Source organism: Ammospiza nelsoni, chromosome 11, assembly GCF_027579445.1.
Source record: "Ammospiza nelsoni isolate bAmmNel1 chromosome 11, bAmmNel1.pri, whole genome shotgun sequence".
Taxonomy (NCBI): Eukaryota; Metazoa; Chordata; class Aves; order Passeriformes; family Passerellidae; genus Ammospiza; species Ammospiza nelsoni.
Window position 1 is genome coordinate 19186251 of NC_080643.1, and position 17467 is coordinate 19203717.

The 17467-nt window shown below is 45.6% G+C and overlaps 1 protein-coding gene across 4 annotated transcripts in view; it reads right to left on the reverse strand.

Annotated features, from left to right (window-relative positions):
• RAF1 (Raf-1 proto-oncogene, serine/threonine kinase) overlaps nucleotides 1-16314 on the reverse strand; it is a 43101-nt gene extending 26787 nt beyond the window's left edge. For all 4 annotated transcript variants that reach the window (XM_059480475.1, XM_059480474.1, XM_059480472.1 and 1 more), the window contains exons 1-2: nucleotides 16212-16314; nucleotides 5189-5244 (exon numbers count right to left, since the gene is read on the reverse strand). The gene's annotated coding sequence lies outside the window, so the exon portion shown is untranslated. The remainder of the gene's footprint in view (nucleotides 1-5188; nucleotides 5245-16211) is intronic.
• Nucleotides 16315-17467: the final 1153 nt, after the last annotated feature.

Here is a 17467-nt window from a genome sequence, read left to right on the forward strand (position 1 = left end):
TTTTCTCCCAGCAATAATCCATTAAAGGCATTTTTACTCACTGCACTCAGCTCCCTCAACATCCACACCAACTCACTCCAGTGAAAAGATGCTTGAAACTCTGTTCTGAAGAGAAATTTCATTGTAAAATCTTTCCTCCTTTATTTTAAATGATGCCTTCATAACTATGTTCTTCTTAAGTTTGTCTCTTCCAGAAAAAAAAACTGCTTTTCTCTCTTTAAATTAAATTACAAGCATATTTCTGAAACATAATCATTACCAGACACTGGATTTATGTTTATGCCATGCTCAAATAATCCACTGGCAGCTGGATGTTTTCATGTATATTTCTAAAAATTTTCTTGAAACCCTTTTCTTCCTGCAGCTCATCACTTCCATGAAAAAGGCTGTTTGAAGTCATTCTCCAAGTGACAAACTGCAACAGCAGCATTCAAAGAATATTTTGAGATAAAAGTACATCAGAATATTTAGAGAATATTTAGAGAATATTTAGAGAATATTTAGAGAATATTTAGAGAATATTTAGAGAATATTTAGAGAATATTTTGAGAATATTTTGAGAATATTTTGAGAATATTTTGAGAATATTTAGAGAATATTTTGAGAATATTTTGAGAATATTTTGAGAATATTTTGAGAATATTTTGAGAATATTTTGAGAATATTTTGAGAATATTTTGAGAATATTTTGAGAATATTTTGAGAATATTAAAGCACATCAGTCTCCTTTTAGATCCAGGACTGCTGGGAAACTGATACTGATTGGTTTCATATCAAATGTTCAACCTAAGCACAAAATTAATGTCATTTAGTGCTGCAAGTCCCCCAGGAGCTGTGCACACTGTGACCAGGAGTGCACTTTTCATTAGTGCTTTTTGCACATATTACAGTTCTGCTAACGAATCACTGCACCAAGAATTCAAGCAAAAGCCCTGGAATGTGCACATCTGACAGGAACACATTCCTGGAGATCAGTCACTCATACACCATCAATACATTCATGGCATTCATGCCAGCTCTAAAGGTACTGGAAGCTGCTCTGACTTTTCCCATCAGCTGGATAAATTGCTGGTGGGAGCTGTTAGAAAGTTTCACTCTGAAGAAATGCCAAAACTGGCACTGAGTGAGGCTGAAGGCTCACATGGTACCGAGCTGAACTCTCACTCCCAAATTTAGGTACTTTGTCCTTAGTTTTTTCTGGAAAAAGCACCCAAAGTTTTTAAAAACAAGTCAAAACAGTTCCCCCTGCCATTTTTATCCACACAAATTCATGGAATTTTGTGTTACAAACACAGAACAGCACAGAACAAAGTCCAGAATCCATTTCAAGCTGAACACTTCTGTCAGTAAACAGAAGTTTGAAAAGCAAAGTTTTCATCTTTGACACAAAAAGATCAATGATCCATTTAACTGTGACTTTTCTTCTCCCACACAGTAATTAATTGATCTAATATTGCTTGGGTGACCAATTAGCTGGGGGAAAACCAGAAATTCAAACCAGACAAATCTCTGTTGGGATCTATAGCAGCATTTTTAAAAAGCAGATTTCAGAGCAGCAGAGGATAAATCTGGACCCACTCCTATGTGAATAAATAAAGCTGTGATCTGTGGAAATATGAATGCAGGGAATGAGTTGGGATCAGTGCAAGAACCCAGGCAGATCCCTCTCACATCTCCAAGGTTGGTGCTTTTCCTTCATTTGTCCTTCATTTTAATGCCAAAAACCAAATTCCTCCCTTGGACAACTGACAGAAATTAAAAATTAACAGAAGGAAATGTCAGTGTTCAGGGAAAAAAACAAACAGAACAAAAACCAACAGAAACACATAGAATTTTACAATTTCTGCCTCTGCTGTTCTGATCTTGGAAGTATCTTTTCTGCTCTTTTTCTTTATTTATCAGAAGTATTCTGGTTTCAGCCTTCAGGGAAAAAATAACAATGGTTTTCTAACAAGTGGGCCCTGCAGTAAGGAGGACAAGCAACACAACTCTCAACCTGCTTTCAGACTTACTCATTTTAGACTTATTCATTTATTATTCATTCAAGATCAGTATCTTTTTGTATTTAGAAGCTGCTGAGCTGCTGTCAGATAAACTCTGGCTGGTAAGCACAGCCCAAGTCAGACTCCCAGGCTGCAGCAGGCTGTACTTTGGGCTTTGCTCAGCAGGAATTTGTCACCAAAACAATCTGCACCTTTGGCCACCCTGTGCCTGCTCCCTGCTGGCTCTAACAGCTCAGGGAGCTGTTACATATTATATTATTTATTATATTATTATTATATTATTACTCTTCCCAGGCAGATCCCAGAAGGTCTCTGGTTTGTCCTTTCACACAGAGCATTCCATGTCAGTCATCCGTTGTTTATCACATGAGATTTCTATGAAATTCAAAAGTGGAGCTCTGATTTTCCCTATAGAACCACAATTCCTACATTAGAGAAACAGGAGCACTGAACACCCTGCATCTAAAAGAGGGATACAGAATCCAAAGCTTTGCCTTTCCCAATCTCAGGTGAAAAGTAAAATGCAGCAGAGGTTTCTAATTAGAGTGGTTTTAAATTGGATTTAAGCACAGCTGCAGAGTTTATATAGATTCACAAACAAGTTTATGGAATTGCTATTGAAACAGTAGGAAAGGAAAGGGCTCATACATTTTGTACAAGTTTTCCTTACAAAGCAGCAGAACTCGGTCATCAAAAAAAATTTCCACTTTTCTTCCTAGCATAATATTCCATTTCTTATCTAATCTGCTTTTAACATTATAAAAACTATTAAAGCTGAAGTGATATTTAAGCCGTGCTCCTTTTTGAATTCAGTAAATCAAGCTCAGTACCAGAAACAAAAAGCACTGAACACTGCTTTTTATAGCTGATGGTATCAGGATCACATTATGTGACAGTGCTGTCACTCAGACTTCTTGTTTCTGTGCCACAATGTGGAATTCTGTCAGGAGAATCCCCCAAAGGGAGATTTACAGAGAGATCTCTTTAACACAGGCCTTGCTCTGCAGACACAAGTGGGACTACAAGTGCTTTGTCTTTCTTCCCATGGCCAAAACACTGGAGAAGCCTTTTTTCTCCCCCAAATCTCTCAATCAAGTGCACATACCTTCCCAGCCATGTGCCCATTTGCATTCTGCACTTGCTCATGCCAATTGTTCCCAGCCTGAAAGCCCCAAACTGTGTTTGCAGTTGTCTGGAACTCATCCACTTTACAGCAAGGATGAAAAAAAAGTTACTCAAATGTCAGCAATCCACCAAATGCCCTTCCCACACGAGTTCTCAAGGATTAAACAACAAAGTGACTGAGAACCTCAGCACAAAGAATGCCTGGCTCTGTCCTCCCTCAGCCACATGGAGGAAATGCAGCAGCACTGAGGGTAGCAGCACTGAGAACACCCCAAACTGAGAGCCTGGGGAGAAGGAACAGCCTGAGGATTATTAAAGAATAATAATCTGGGAGCTGTGCTCACATCTCAGTGCACAGAGAGCCTGCAAGGTGCTGGCAATGCTGAATTCATGACCTGCACACCCAGCCTGCCCAGGTGCTCCCTGCTTTCACTGCAGCAGTAAATGATGTGATGAAATGTGGGCTCTGTGCCAGCCCTGCAGTGCCACGTGGAGGTCAATAATGTCACTCCAAGAGCTTGGAAACATCACCCAGACGGGCACAGGGCAGGGCAGGGCACACAGCACCTTGAGAGATCCTCTGGAGATGAACAAAGGGCTCTCCCTTGTATTTTAGAACAAGAGGCACCTGGAAATAGCTGGGCTTATCCTTCTTTGTTTTCATGGTTTGCATGCACCTGTACTTACCAAGAAACCTGAATAAAATGGCAAATAAAAACAGAATGTACTTAAAAATTTAAGACTGTATACAACAAAAGACTGTATACAATATATATGACTGTGTGTAAATATATGTGTATGTACACATATGTGTATGCACATATATGTGTATGTATATGTGTATGTACATATATGTATATATGTGTATGTACATGTATGTGTATGTACATGTATGTGTATGCACATGTATGTGTATGTATATGTGTATGTACATATATGTATATATGTGTATGTACATGTATGTGTATGTATATATGTGTATGCACATATATGTGTATGTATATGTGTATGTACATATATGTATATATGTGTATGTACATGTATGTGTATGTATATATATGTGTATGCACATATATGTGTATGTATATGTGTATGTACATATATGTGTATGTATATGTGTATGTACATATATGTATATATGTGTATGTACATATATGTGTGTGTATATATATGTGTATGCACATATATGTGTATGTATATGTGTATGTACATATATGTATATATGTGTATGTACATATATGTGTGTATATATATATGTGTATGCACATATATGTGTATGTATATGTGTATGTACATATATGTATATATGTGTATGTACATGTATGTGTATGTATATATATGTGTATGCACATATATGTGTATGTATATGTGTATGTACATATATGTATATATGTGTATGTACATATATGTGTATGTATATATATGTGTATGTACATATATGTGTATGCACATATATATAACATATATATGACTGCATACAACAAAAAATACTTAAGACTATGTCAACCATCTACTGTCCTGAGAGCCTCCAAAAGAAATTATGCTCCATTTTAACATTATCTTATTAAATACACCCATGAAATTACAGTTCTGCTTTGGGTGGGTTTTTATTTACTTAACAAAGTGCCACAGCAGCCTTGTTGTTTCAGAGATAGAGTTTGAAGATAATGTCACAGACAGATTTACATTAGGCCTGGATTAGTCCCAGCAGAGCTGCACTTGTGTGCAAAGGCAAATGGTGTTTGGAGAAGACAGGCAAATATCAAGAGCTGGAGTTCTAAACTGAGGAAGGGCTTTTCCCCTGCAAAGCAAATACCCAGGGAGCCTGACTCAAGCAAGGGCTAAGTTAAATACACACTTCTGATAAAGCAAATCCTGTAACAGCTGCAGCTCCAGATCGATTCTGTGGCATTTTGCAAAAAACAAAAAGTGGATTTTAGCAGCAGTGCAAGAATCCAAGCACAGGGGGGCTGAGCTGAGTTTCCCCCCTGAAGGGAATCTCCAAAGAAAGGAAGGGCAGGAGAAGGAGGAAGGGAAAGGTAAGAAAAAGTTATTTGTACCTTTAGTTTTCCTTTCAGCAAATGAAGTCCTATGACAAAAGGATGAAGCACATCATCTGTGGAAGACAAAAAAAACAGCAGATATTTACATTTTAATAGACAAACTTATGTATATCAAATAAACAACAAAAAAATTACAGCAGTGATAAATTATCATCCTTCTACTTTCAGAGCTCTCGGGGTCTTCCACCTTTCATTATTTCATGCAGCATTTCAGTGTAAGAGACACAAAGTGCACAACAACCAAATGTTACCCAGCTCAAAAGCATTTCATTCGTCCTTCAGAACATCAGAAAAAATCTTTTACAGCTAAAACCTCACTGAAGAAAAATTAAAATCAAACAGGAGTTGAACAGTCCCATCTCAGTCTCAGACGTCAGCTCCTCACTCAGACAAACACCTTGCTGACTCACAGATGTTGACAAATCTTGGAGACAAAACAAACAAACAGTAGGAGCAGCCAAGCCTCTGAAGGCTCTCTGTATCTCACATAAAAGCACCAACTGTAAGAGGGAGAATTCCTAGGGAAGCTGAAGAAATCTTGATGGGATCAGCCCCCACAAAGCTTTCTCTTCTCCAGACCAAGAAGTCTCAGATTCCTCATGTCTTTCTTAAAAATGCAATAAAAAAAAAATCAAGAAATCTTATATTGGCAGCTCACTTCTGGCTAGAGGTATCCTCTCTTCTGAAAGGGGAAAAAACTAAAATTAATAAACAAAAAGAAGCTGCAATGATTTTACCAAAAAAGCAAACTCTCAAAGATTAACAAGAAACCAGATGAATGCTTTGAGACCTCCACCTGGAGCCATTTTCAGTAATTTTAAAAGTAAAATCCACTGAGAGTCTGACCAGTGAATTTACCCTGCTTACACCTAGCACACCTGTCTCCAACAAACACTAAGGAATGTGGCACAGAAAATACTGTAAATATGCTTTCCATCATGGAAAAAGATAAGCAAGGAGACTGGGGACAAGGAAGGAATTCAGGTTTTCTCACACCACAGGAAAAGGTGAGAGCTTTAGTTCTAACCAAATACAAGAGATGGCAATGAGGCACTAAAATGGATAATGTTACATGAAAAAAAAAAGAGAGAAAATCGATGTGGAAATTTCATTTACAGAATGAAAACCCGAAGCATTTTTACATAAAATCTGTAAGAAGAAAAAGAAATCTCATGCATAAATCAAGAGACAGCACAGCATAAAACAAGTGTGATGGGCTGAAGAAGCAGGTGCAGAATTCTATCTGCCACCACAGCAATAGTTATGAAGCAGGAAAATTACTTATTTTTCATGACAGATAAAGAGAAACATGACAAAAAAATCAGTAAGAACATCTGCTAGCAGAACTGGCAAATATGAGGGTTTAAGGAATGAGTTGCCAAAAGCCCAGCTTTAGTGCAGATGTGAGATTCAATCAAACCTGGCTAGAACTGTGCAATGAGGCAATGGCAGAGCAGAGGGAGACGACAATCCCTGAGTCCTGCAGGAATTTCCTGCCTGCAGGATTTCCACCTGAGCTGCTCTGAGGAGCACAAGGAGCAAGGCCAGCACCCAAATTCATCACTCATCACACCTCAGTGTCAAAGCACTGCCTTGGAAAGGTTCTGCCCAAACCTACTCCTAAAGGCACCAAGAGCCAGCACAAAAGCTTCAGGTTTGGGTTTCAGTGTTATCAATCACTTCTGAACCATGGATTGATGGTTTTAGAAAATACACCTTGTATTTGGGGTAAGGAAATCCCAAATGTCAGACATTTCAGCAGCCACACCATGGATTGATGGCTTTACAAAATACACCTTGTATTTGGGGTAAGGAAATCCCAAATGTCAGACATTTCAGCAGCCACACCATGGATTGATGGCTTTACAAAATACACCTTGTATTTGGGGTAAGGAAATCCCAAATGTCAGACATTTCAGCAGCCACACATCCCCACTGGATACCTGTGCCACTGAACCCCCTGTGTCACTGTCAGGGCATTCTTGCTCCTGTTTCCACCACAACAAATATTTGGATAGATGCAGCATTTCATCGCTGTTAATTTACTCCCAGAAACAAATATTAATTTCCTATAGTGTGCAGGAATACAAAATAAAATTTAGTCAACGTCAGCCTGGCCTTTTAGAAATTAAGACAAAAAACTGATTCCTGGGCTACACTGTTAATCCCCATCTTTAAAACTCACACTGCCTGTTTAAAGCCTCCATATGAGAAATTGAGAAAGACAAAATAATCAATATACAAAGGAACCTAAAGTTTAAAAAATAAAAACTCTGCCAGACATAAAATATTGAAAAAAACCTGAAAGACTCTCTTGTAGTCACAGTTTTGTGCTGACAAAAGAAAAAACATTTTTCAGAGTAAGACAGTTTTAGTGTCAATCTACCCAATTTTACTGAACGTTTTCTTCAGCACATACAGCACTTTGTAACAGAAAATTATTCCAGGTACTGTCCTGTAATTGAACATCACAAGGGCAGATCTTACTGGAATAGGTAAAAATAGCAGCAGGGAGCATGCCAAAGGACAGTCTTTCCACTCCAGGGGCAGTGCTTACATTGCAACATCAGCTGGCTCTCTTTTTATAACCTCTGCATTGCCAGGGAGCCACTCACACAGGCAGCTTAAAAAGCTGCAGCAATGCAAGAGAGAGCTGTGCCCTGTTTCTGAGCTCAGATCAATCCCTGCACCACTGGCAGCCCAGGGCTCCGGGGCAGCCCTGCCTGGGGCAGCTTTCTACCTGCTCAAAGCACCCAGGGACGACGTCCCTCAGAATTCTGTGTATCTCTTGTCAAACGGCAGCACAAAATTAGAGCCTTGCACACTGGAAGCTCCTCCATTTACCCCATTCTCCAGATCCACCCCTCCAGACCTCCTCCTACCCCATTTCTGCAGCCTGGACGAGCCCTCCCCAGCCCCGAACCCTCTGTGGGTTTTGCCAGGTTTCCACACAAAGCTAACAGCCCCCAAGCTGAGCCCTGTGAGCCCAGGGATCACAGCAAACGCTGTTCCACCAGCACAGACTCTGCCCCAAGCCAGCAGCTTGGCTTGCAGCTGACCAAAAGCGCTCAGCTCTCTAATTAGGCACCGGGGAAAGCTGCACCTCCCGCCCCAGCACCACAAACAGGTTCCTGCCTGCTCCTCCTCCATCAGGATGGATTGCACACAGCTCCCAAAGCCACTGGAGGCACAGGGAGAGGGAGCAAAGGCTGGGAACAGCAGCTCACTGAGCTGGCACAGGTGCTCTCACTTTTCTGCCTCAATTGAAGGAAACTGAGTGCTCATCATCCTTAAACCTGCCAGCCCTGGAATAATCAGAGATGTTTGTTGCACTGTGTGCTTGTTTTAAAAACTAAGCATCAGCCTCATGCAAAATCAAAAGTAAAGACAGTTTAAACACTTCAGCCATACTTTGAATGCATGAATTTTATAATGCAAAAAAAAAAAAAAAACAAACACATCAAATTGCAACACAAAAACTGAAAAAAAAAAATTTTAATGGAGTTATGCAATAGATTGGACCTGAAGGAATTCAATTGCTATCAGAAATCATCAAAATAAGGCAAATATTAACCCAACAGCAGCCTTGGAATCAGGTAAGTTCTGAACTTCAGAAATTGAAAGAAAATATCTTCTTGCCCCTGAAGGCAGAGTCACATCCTGTGCCAACTTTCAGAGAAACTTCAGAACTAAGTTTCTAAAGCAAAGTTGAAACAACCCCAAGTTCCCATGTGTCAAAATACACCTTTGCAAGTGAAACCTGCACAGGCAATTACAGGCACTGTTACCTCCACATTAAGTAGAATTAAAATCCACTTTACTTTCTCTTCTACAAGAAACTTTTAATAGTGTACTTTCTATGGTAATGATTTGGAAACAATATAAATAGCATTTTTGGGGTAGCAATAAATTAGGAATTAAAAAAAAAAATTAAAGTATGATTAACCAGTATTTTTTATTATTATTTTTTTCTTCCCAGCTACATTTCCAGTCTAATGGTCCTCCCTACAACTGCTCTGCAGGATTTTCCCTCTGTGTTCCATTTCTGCAACAATTCCACACCAACAAAAGAGAGCACACATATCTTCACCTGCCCACCACACTCCTTCACTTTCACCAAAAATTCTTACATAAAACCTCACGTTTCTTATACACAAAGAAAATCTGAATAAAGAAAAAGGAATGATAATTTAGTCATCTCTGCCACAGGTAGCAAGTGAGTAAAAAGAGCAGTGCCTTTTGTGGTGTGCTAATAGACTGAAAAACCACCATAAAATAGTGAAAGTATGACCAGACTTTGAGCAAACACTCTTAAATGGCTGAGAACAAGAAAAAGGAATATGCAAAAGCCAGCAGAAATTACTGGTAGAGCTGACAGGGACATACACTGGAAGCAGACTAAAAGACATTAGAGAAAAAGGAAAATGGGCCATATTTAAAATATTAAATATTTCACTAAATGGTATTGTTTAAAATATTAAAAGAATAATGGTTAAATTGTTTCAATAGAATATCTTAAATGTTTTCCCTTATGAAAGCATTAGAGACATCTTTCTTCTAGTTCTGCACTATCCTGCACCTCCCTCTTGGTAACCTGTCAGCTCAGAGTTCCAAAAATCCCACTTTCAGAACTCCAGCTTGTTCTATGGTGACATTTATGTAACAGAAACCTCTGCTTGGGGGCCCAGAGCCATTTCTTAGCGCCTGAACCTCTGAGGCAGCTTTAATTAACGCAGTTAACCCACGGCACACACCCAGGGGCGAGTTAGGGAAGCAATGTCCCGTCTCTGAACTAAAAATACCGAATGGCTCATGGGCACTGCGATCCTGGCTGCCCATGGGAACGGCCCGGGCTGCAAAACCCCGGCGGCAGCTGCTGCACAACCAGGGGAAACACGGCAGGTACAAACCGAGCTGAACCTGAGGGAAACTGCAGCGCCCGGTGACCCAGGCACAGGCACAACACGGGCTGAGAGCCCTCAGCTGTGAGGGGAAACACGGCAGGTACAAACCGAGCTGAACCTGAGGGAAAACTGCAGCGCCCGGTGACCCAGGCACAGGCACAACACGGGCTGAGAGCCCTCAGCTGTGAGGGGAAACACGGCAGTACAAACTGAGCTGAACCTGAGGGAAAACTGCAGCGCCCGGTGATCCAGGCTCAGAGAGACACGGGAGGGGAAACCACGGCAGTACAAACTGAGCTAAACCTGAGGGAAAACTGCAGCACCAGTGATACAGGCACAGCACAGAGGGACAGGCTGAGAGCCCACAGCTGTGAGGGGAACCACGGCAGGTACAAACTGAGCCGAACCTGAGGGAAAACTGCAGTGCCCAGTGATCCAGGCACAAGCACAGAGGGAGAGGCTGAGAGAGACACGGGAGGGGAAACCACAGCAGGTACAAACTGAGCTAAACCTGACGGGGAAAACTGCAGCGCCCGGTGATACAGGCTCACAGAGACACGGGAGGGGAAACCACAGCAGGTACAAATTGAGCTGAACCCAAGATAGAGGGAAAACTGCAGCACGCGGTGATCCAGGCGCAGTACAGAGGGAGAGGCTGAGAGCCCACAACTGTGAGGGGCAGAGCCACGGCAGGAACAAACTGAGCTAACCCTGAGAGGGAAACTGCAGCGCCTGGTGACCCAGGCACAGGAACAGCACAGAGGGAGAGGCTGAGAGAGACACGGGAGGGGAAATCACGGCAGGTACAAATTGAGCTAAACCTGAGGGGGAAAACTGCAGCACCCGGTGATCCAGGCTCAGAGAGACACGGGAAGGAAAACCACAGCAGGTACAAACTGAGCTAAACCTGAGATGAAGCAAAAACTGCAGTACCCAGTGATCCACGCACAGCATGGAGGGTGAGGCTGAGAGCCCCCAGCTGTGAGGGAAACCAGCCAGGTACAAACCGAGCTGAACCTGAGATAGAGGGAAAACTGCAGCGCCCAGTGACCCAGGCACAGGCACCCCACAACTGCCAGGGAAACCACGGCAGGTTCAAACTGACCTGAACCCGGTGATCAGGCACCGGGGAAAATAAAAATAGTATTATGCTCTCTAAACAAGGCAGGGCTGCAATTAGGTGGGTTTGGTGGAAGGCTAGGCCTAGGCTGCTTAGGGTGAAGGCTGAGTAGGAGCTTAGGTGGAGGTAGGACATAAAGTAAGTTGTAGGGTGGGAGCTATAATTTGTTGAGTCGAAATCAACCGTCTTAGTTAGACTAACTTTCTGTTATTCTGCTCATTCTAATCCACCTTGAATTCATTTGTATACTAGTCCTAGGGTAAGGAGGAGGATAGGTGAGGAGCTTCAGGTTACTGCAGCGCCGGGTGATCCAGGCACAGCACAGAGGGAGAGGCTGAGAGCCCATAACTGCGAGGGAAACCACGGCAGGTACAAACCGAGCTGAACCTGAGGGAAAACTGCAGCGCCCGGTGACCCAGGCACAGGCAAAACACGGGCTGAGAGCCCACAGCTGTGAGGGGCAGAGCCAGCAGGCACAAACTGAGCTGAACCCCAGAGGGAAACTGCAGTTCCCGGTGACCCAGGCACAGCGCAGAGGGAGGGGCTCAGAGGGCGGAGCTGCACACAAGGTCCCACCACAGCGCCGGGGGCAAACACAGCACGGGTGTCACGCTCACCACCTGCACTCGGGGTTTGAAGGCGATTCTGCCTCAAGTGAACAGCTCTGATTTAACCGTGCTGCTGCTCTCCTCTGCTCCCTTGCTCCAGAGAAATGACACCTGCACACAAACACGCAATGGCCACCCTGCTGTGCCACACAAACCCGGAGTTCTGCTGCTAAAATCTCTCAGTTCAATCACATGGACTACATCACTTCAATAGGATACTTATAAACATGCTATTTATTAATGATCAGTTCTAATTCCTAGCTCTGAAAATGCTTTTCTCTTTTACAAACGACTCCAGAGCAGCACTTTGTTTATTCTCGTCTGCTGTGTGCACTGCAGCATTTCAGTACACAAATGACCATATTCTATTAAACTGTAAAAGGTCAGTACACAGTGCTGCAATAAAATCAACTTTGTGTAAAACAGATGACATTTATAGTACAAACACAATATTCAAGTCACTAAAGGGATAAACGTGAGCCAGCTGCTTTCAAAGCAAAAGCGTTGTTTACAAAAAAACAGCGCACGCAGCAAGAGCCAGCACAGCTCGGAGAATTCTTCACAGAACTCGGGCCAAAAGAGACTTTCTCTTCAGAAAAAATAAGAACATCACTAAACATGGGTTACTATACAGAATAAATTGTATCTGCTTCATGCTGTCTCAAAAGCCATGAGCTAATGAATGCTCATGGCTAAAATACCTTGGTAATTTGTCATAAATTCTGACTTTTTAGCCAAGTCCCTACTGTTACATCAGTTCCTCTTTCAATTAATTTGTAAAGCTGAGCAAATGTTTCTACAACCTTATTCAATACAGTGGATGTATTTCATACTAGAAAACACCAGAGTTTTGCATAAGCAATTACACAAAATCAATCAAAATCAATACAATGTAGATGTAAACATGTCTGTTTAAAAATTAAACTTATGTGAAACTTACAGAAATCATGCTTCAATCACACTGCCTGGTAAATCACAAGTTTTTATCTTGTTCTGACGACTTTTGTTGCTTCCCCAAATAAAGATCACTTTAACTTATGCAATTTAATGATTATAAACAGAACTTTAAATACTATTTTTCATTGCATACATTTAGATTTCTGTGTTTCTAATTTAGAAGATGGTCCGGGAATTTATTTTTGACAGCACAATCATCCTGTTCAAGCACTGATTTGTACACAGAGGCCAAACACTCATTTGTTTCCTGAACTGCCACAAAAAGTTTTGGAAATGCAGCTGCACAAATCCCATTATCCTCGTGCCCTGGGCACCTGGTGGCACCAACTGCCCTGCCTCTCCTGCAGCAATTCCTGGGCATTTCCCATTCTTCAAGCCAGGCAGGGGCACAAAGAACGGGACATTCCCACAGGATACAGAAATAGGAAGCTGAGGCGTGGGGGAATTCCCTGCTCTCCATCAGCCAGGGCATCCCAGCAGGAGCACATCATCCCCAGGAGGAGCCCAAAGCCACGGAAACCCCTCCCTCTGTCTGTCCATCTGTCCTTCTGGGAGGCAGGAGCAGAGCTGTGACAGCAGGGGAAGGGGAGGAGCAGAGGGGTGCTGCAGGTGTGGCACAGGTGTGGCACAGGGACCCACTCTGGCAGCACAGGCTGTGAGCAGAGACCCAAACACCAACCTGCACTCAACTGCCCGACTTCATTTGCTCCACGAACTTAATTAGCAAAATAAAAGCCATTTCAACATCCTGAATGCACAACATCAACTCCTGCACTGAATCTTGACTGAAGGCTCCTTCATATAAAATAATTCCACCTAACAGCTTTTGCTTCCCATCTCCTACAGGAGCTTGGAAACCAACAGCTCTGAATTTAAGGAAAACGTGGTTTTCTTCTCAACTCCTGCTTTTCCAAGAGCACAAAAAGCCACATAAATAATCTGGAGGGGAGGAGATGTCCCAGAAGGAATTACTGCTGATGTAGCGTACAAGAAGTGCTGAGCAATGCTTTCCGTGGGTCATGTTTGTGGTTCACAAAATGAGCTCCTTTAATAAGATAGAGTAAGTCCAGCCCTGAGACAGCAGTGACTTCATACGTCATTTGAACAGAATGCACTCTTGGTTAAGAATAAAAAATGGAAAAGGAATTAAACTGAAAAAAATAAGGTTTAGATCTTCTTTGGAAAAAAAAAAAAAAGCAGGCTTTTTTCCTGCTACTTACAGCTATTCCTTCAAAGCAGGTTAACCTGCAATGTTGCACAGTAAATTGTTCAGTTCTGACAATATTAATAGCAACAAATCATACGAAAAGCACATTGCAGGACTCTGAAAGCATCACTGCCCCAACCCAACGATGCTGCTTCACTTCTGATTTAATAATCTAAGATTAAATTGCTTACTGCATTAATCAGTCACCATATTCATTTCATGAGCACACACAGAGATCCCTACATCTTTCATGATTAATTGCAGCCTCAGGGTTTGCCTGCAGAAAATTCTCATTAAGACAAACCAAACTAAAGCCACTTCCATTTTGAGTGGGTGTCCCCAGAAGAGATTTAAGAGAATTGCCTGGAATTAACTCTCACATTCATCAACTCAACCTCTCCTTCTGCACCAACGCTGCAGACACAGCCTGAAGAATAAGCAAGCCCATTCCATTTTGGCACAATGCAGGGATCCTTCAGGCAATAGCTGCAGATGAGTTTTTCTGAAGCATTAAAATAAAAAACACCTTCAGATATTTTAAGCTGGCTTCAGTTTTGGAAATACTCTGAGTTTTACACCACTGCAGATCCTTCTGCACACCTACAAGCTGCAGCTGGAACACAAACTGTGCTGCAGCAATCCCTCTGCAACTGGTTCTGCAGTCCCTGCATCTCTGGCTGGCACTCCAAGGCTAAGAAGGGAAGTCATTTGGCCTGTCACAGGTGAGGTGACAGCAGTGGGACAGGCAGGTTACTGCTGTGTGCAGGCAGGCTGGAGAGAAAGAGGCAGAAACTGGACAGGGCTGGGGCTGCTCCTGCAGAGCACCACTGCTACAGGCAGGGCTGAACCGCTGACAAGGACTCAGAGCAATCTCACCCCTGTCTGCAAATGTCGAACGGATTTTAACTTGCAAAAAATGATCAAGCGAGCAATTCAGAGCAAAGAGTGCCCAAGCAGAAAGAATTCAGTTTTGTTGATACACCTAAAGGTGTTTTCTTCTCCCAGTTCAGCTGACTATGGATGACACTAACAGGAGGGTCAGGCTGGAAGCATAGGAGGGACAAAGCCACAGCATCACAGCGGGGACCCGGGGAGAGCAGGACAGCACAGCCCCGGCTGTGGGCAGGGCACGGCTCCAGCTGTGCGGGATCCTCATCCTCCTCATCCTCCCTGCACAGGGCACGGCCCCAGCAGTGCGGGATCCTCATCCTCATCCTCCCTGCACAGGGCACGGCTCCAGGGCTGCGGGACTCTCATCCTCCCTGCACAGGGCACAGCCCCAGCAGCGCGGGATCTTCATCCTCCCTGCACAGGGCACGGCTCCAGGGCTGCAGGATCCTCATCCCACTGCCCATCCTCCTCATTCTTCCTGCACAGAGCACAGCCCCAGCAGTGCGGGATGCCCGCTGTTCACTGTCCCAGCACAGAGCACAGCCCCAGCAGTGCGGGATGCCCGCTGTTCACTGTCCCAGCACAGGGCACAGCCCCAGCAGTGCGGGATGCCCGCTGCTCACTGTCCCAGCACAGAGCACAGCCCCAGCAGTGCGGGATGCCCGCTGTTCACTGTCCCAGCACAGGGCACAGCCCCAGCAGTGCGGGATGCCCGCTGTTCACTGTCCCAGCACAGGGCACAGCCCCAGCAGAGCGGGATGCCCGCTGTTCACTGTCCCAGCACAGGGCACAGCCCCAGCAGAGCGGGATGCCCGCTGTTCGCTGTCCCAGCACAGGGCACAGCCCCAGCAGAGCGGGATGCCCGCTGTTCGCTGTCCCAGCACAGGGCACAGCCCCAGCAGAGCGGGATGCCCGCTGCTCACCCTCCCGGGGCAGGGCACAGCCCCTGCATGGCCCCAGCAGTGCGGGCTGTCCCCCCGGGCGCTGCGGGCCCACCCTCGCGGCTCCGCGCTGGCGCTGACAGGCGGCGGCCACGACCCAGCCCCGCTCCCCCCGACCCTCGGGCACCCTCGCCCCGCCCCGGCCCTCTCGGCACCGATCCCCTCGGCCCTGGCCGGGCAATCCGGCCGCGAAGGTCCGCAGGCCTGAAGCCGCCCGGTTCTCCTCGTCCTTCCCCAGTGTCCGCCGGGGCCGAGCGGCCGAGGCGGCGGCCGGGTCAGCGCGCCCGGGGCCGAGCCCGGAGCGGCGCCAGCGCGGAACGCAGCGCCGCAAAGAGAGGAAATACGAGGAACGGTTCTCCCGCTCGGCCCTGGCGCTGCCCGGCCACCCGTACCTGTGTCCCGGGCCCCCGGCGGGTCCCCCGCGCCCCGGTGCCGCCCGGCGCCGCTCGTTCCGCGCCTCAGAGAAAATGGCGGCCCCGCGCCCAGGCAGACATTTATCCCCGCCCATCGCCCGCTCGGCGCTCGACGCCGTCCCTGCGCCCGCCTGCCCGGCCGCTCCCGCCTCCCCGCCTGGCGCGGGAGCGCCGAGCCCTGGATCGGCCGCTCCGCCCCACCCCGCCGCCATTTGGGAGCGGCTGAGGCGCCGCGGGTTCGGCGGCGGCGGCGGCGGCGGCGGCGGCGGCGGCGGCGGCGGCGGCGGGAGGGAGGGAAGGAATGAGGGAATGAGGCGATCCCGAAGGGATCCCGCCGCCACCGCGCCTCTAGCCCTGCCCGCCACCCGGCCTGCGAGAGCGGCATGAGCGCTGCCGCCGCGCCGGTGGGCGGCAGAGCCGGCTCCCCTCAGGGCTGCCTCACAGGCACCCCCGCCCTCAGCTGCCGAGCCGGTCCGCAGCGCTGCCTCGGTCGAGCCCTCGGCAGATTGACAATTAATTTGTAATTTGACAATTAATTAGTCAATGAAGCAGCCCCGGTGCTCGGGTCCGGTGCAGCAGAGCGGGGCTCTGCGCTGTGGCCGGGCAGCGCTGCCTTACCTGGGCTGAGCCAGCCCTGCCCGCTCCTACCTGCGCTCAGCGGAGCCCGGCTCTGCACCGAGCAGGCAGCGATTCCCAAGGGGCGGTACGAGCTCAGGGGTGGGGTGCGAGCTGCTGGGAAAGGTATCTGGGGAGAAATAAAAAAAATAAATAAAAAGAAATAGCGTGCGAGCTCTGTTCCTGGAGGAGACGGGGACCGGCTGTGAGGCAGCAGTCCATGTGTGACTCCGCACAGCCTCCGTGGAAAAGCGGGGATACCAAAGGGCTCTGCTCGCTCTTAACTCATTTTAGCTTTGAAAACATACAGAACGGTACATCAAAATAATAAATTACCACCCCAAAATCCAGCTTCTAAGGACAGCTGTTGCAAAGGAAAACATTTCTCCTAGAAGTGTTTTTAAAGAGCATTACACGTTTGCATTTACAGTCATGTAAGTTACATTAATTGTTAATTAAATAAGCTTTACTCTAAAAAAAGAGCCTCCAGCAAAATTCTCTGCCTTATTTTGGATTTCTCTACAGAAGAAAGTTGTGATATAAACCAAAACCTGAGTTCAGCTAAAGTCAGTTAACCTCAGAGAGGCATGGCAAGGACAAGGCAAAGCAGCACTGTTGGG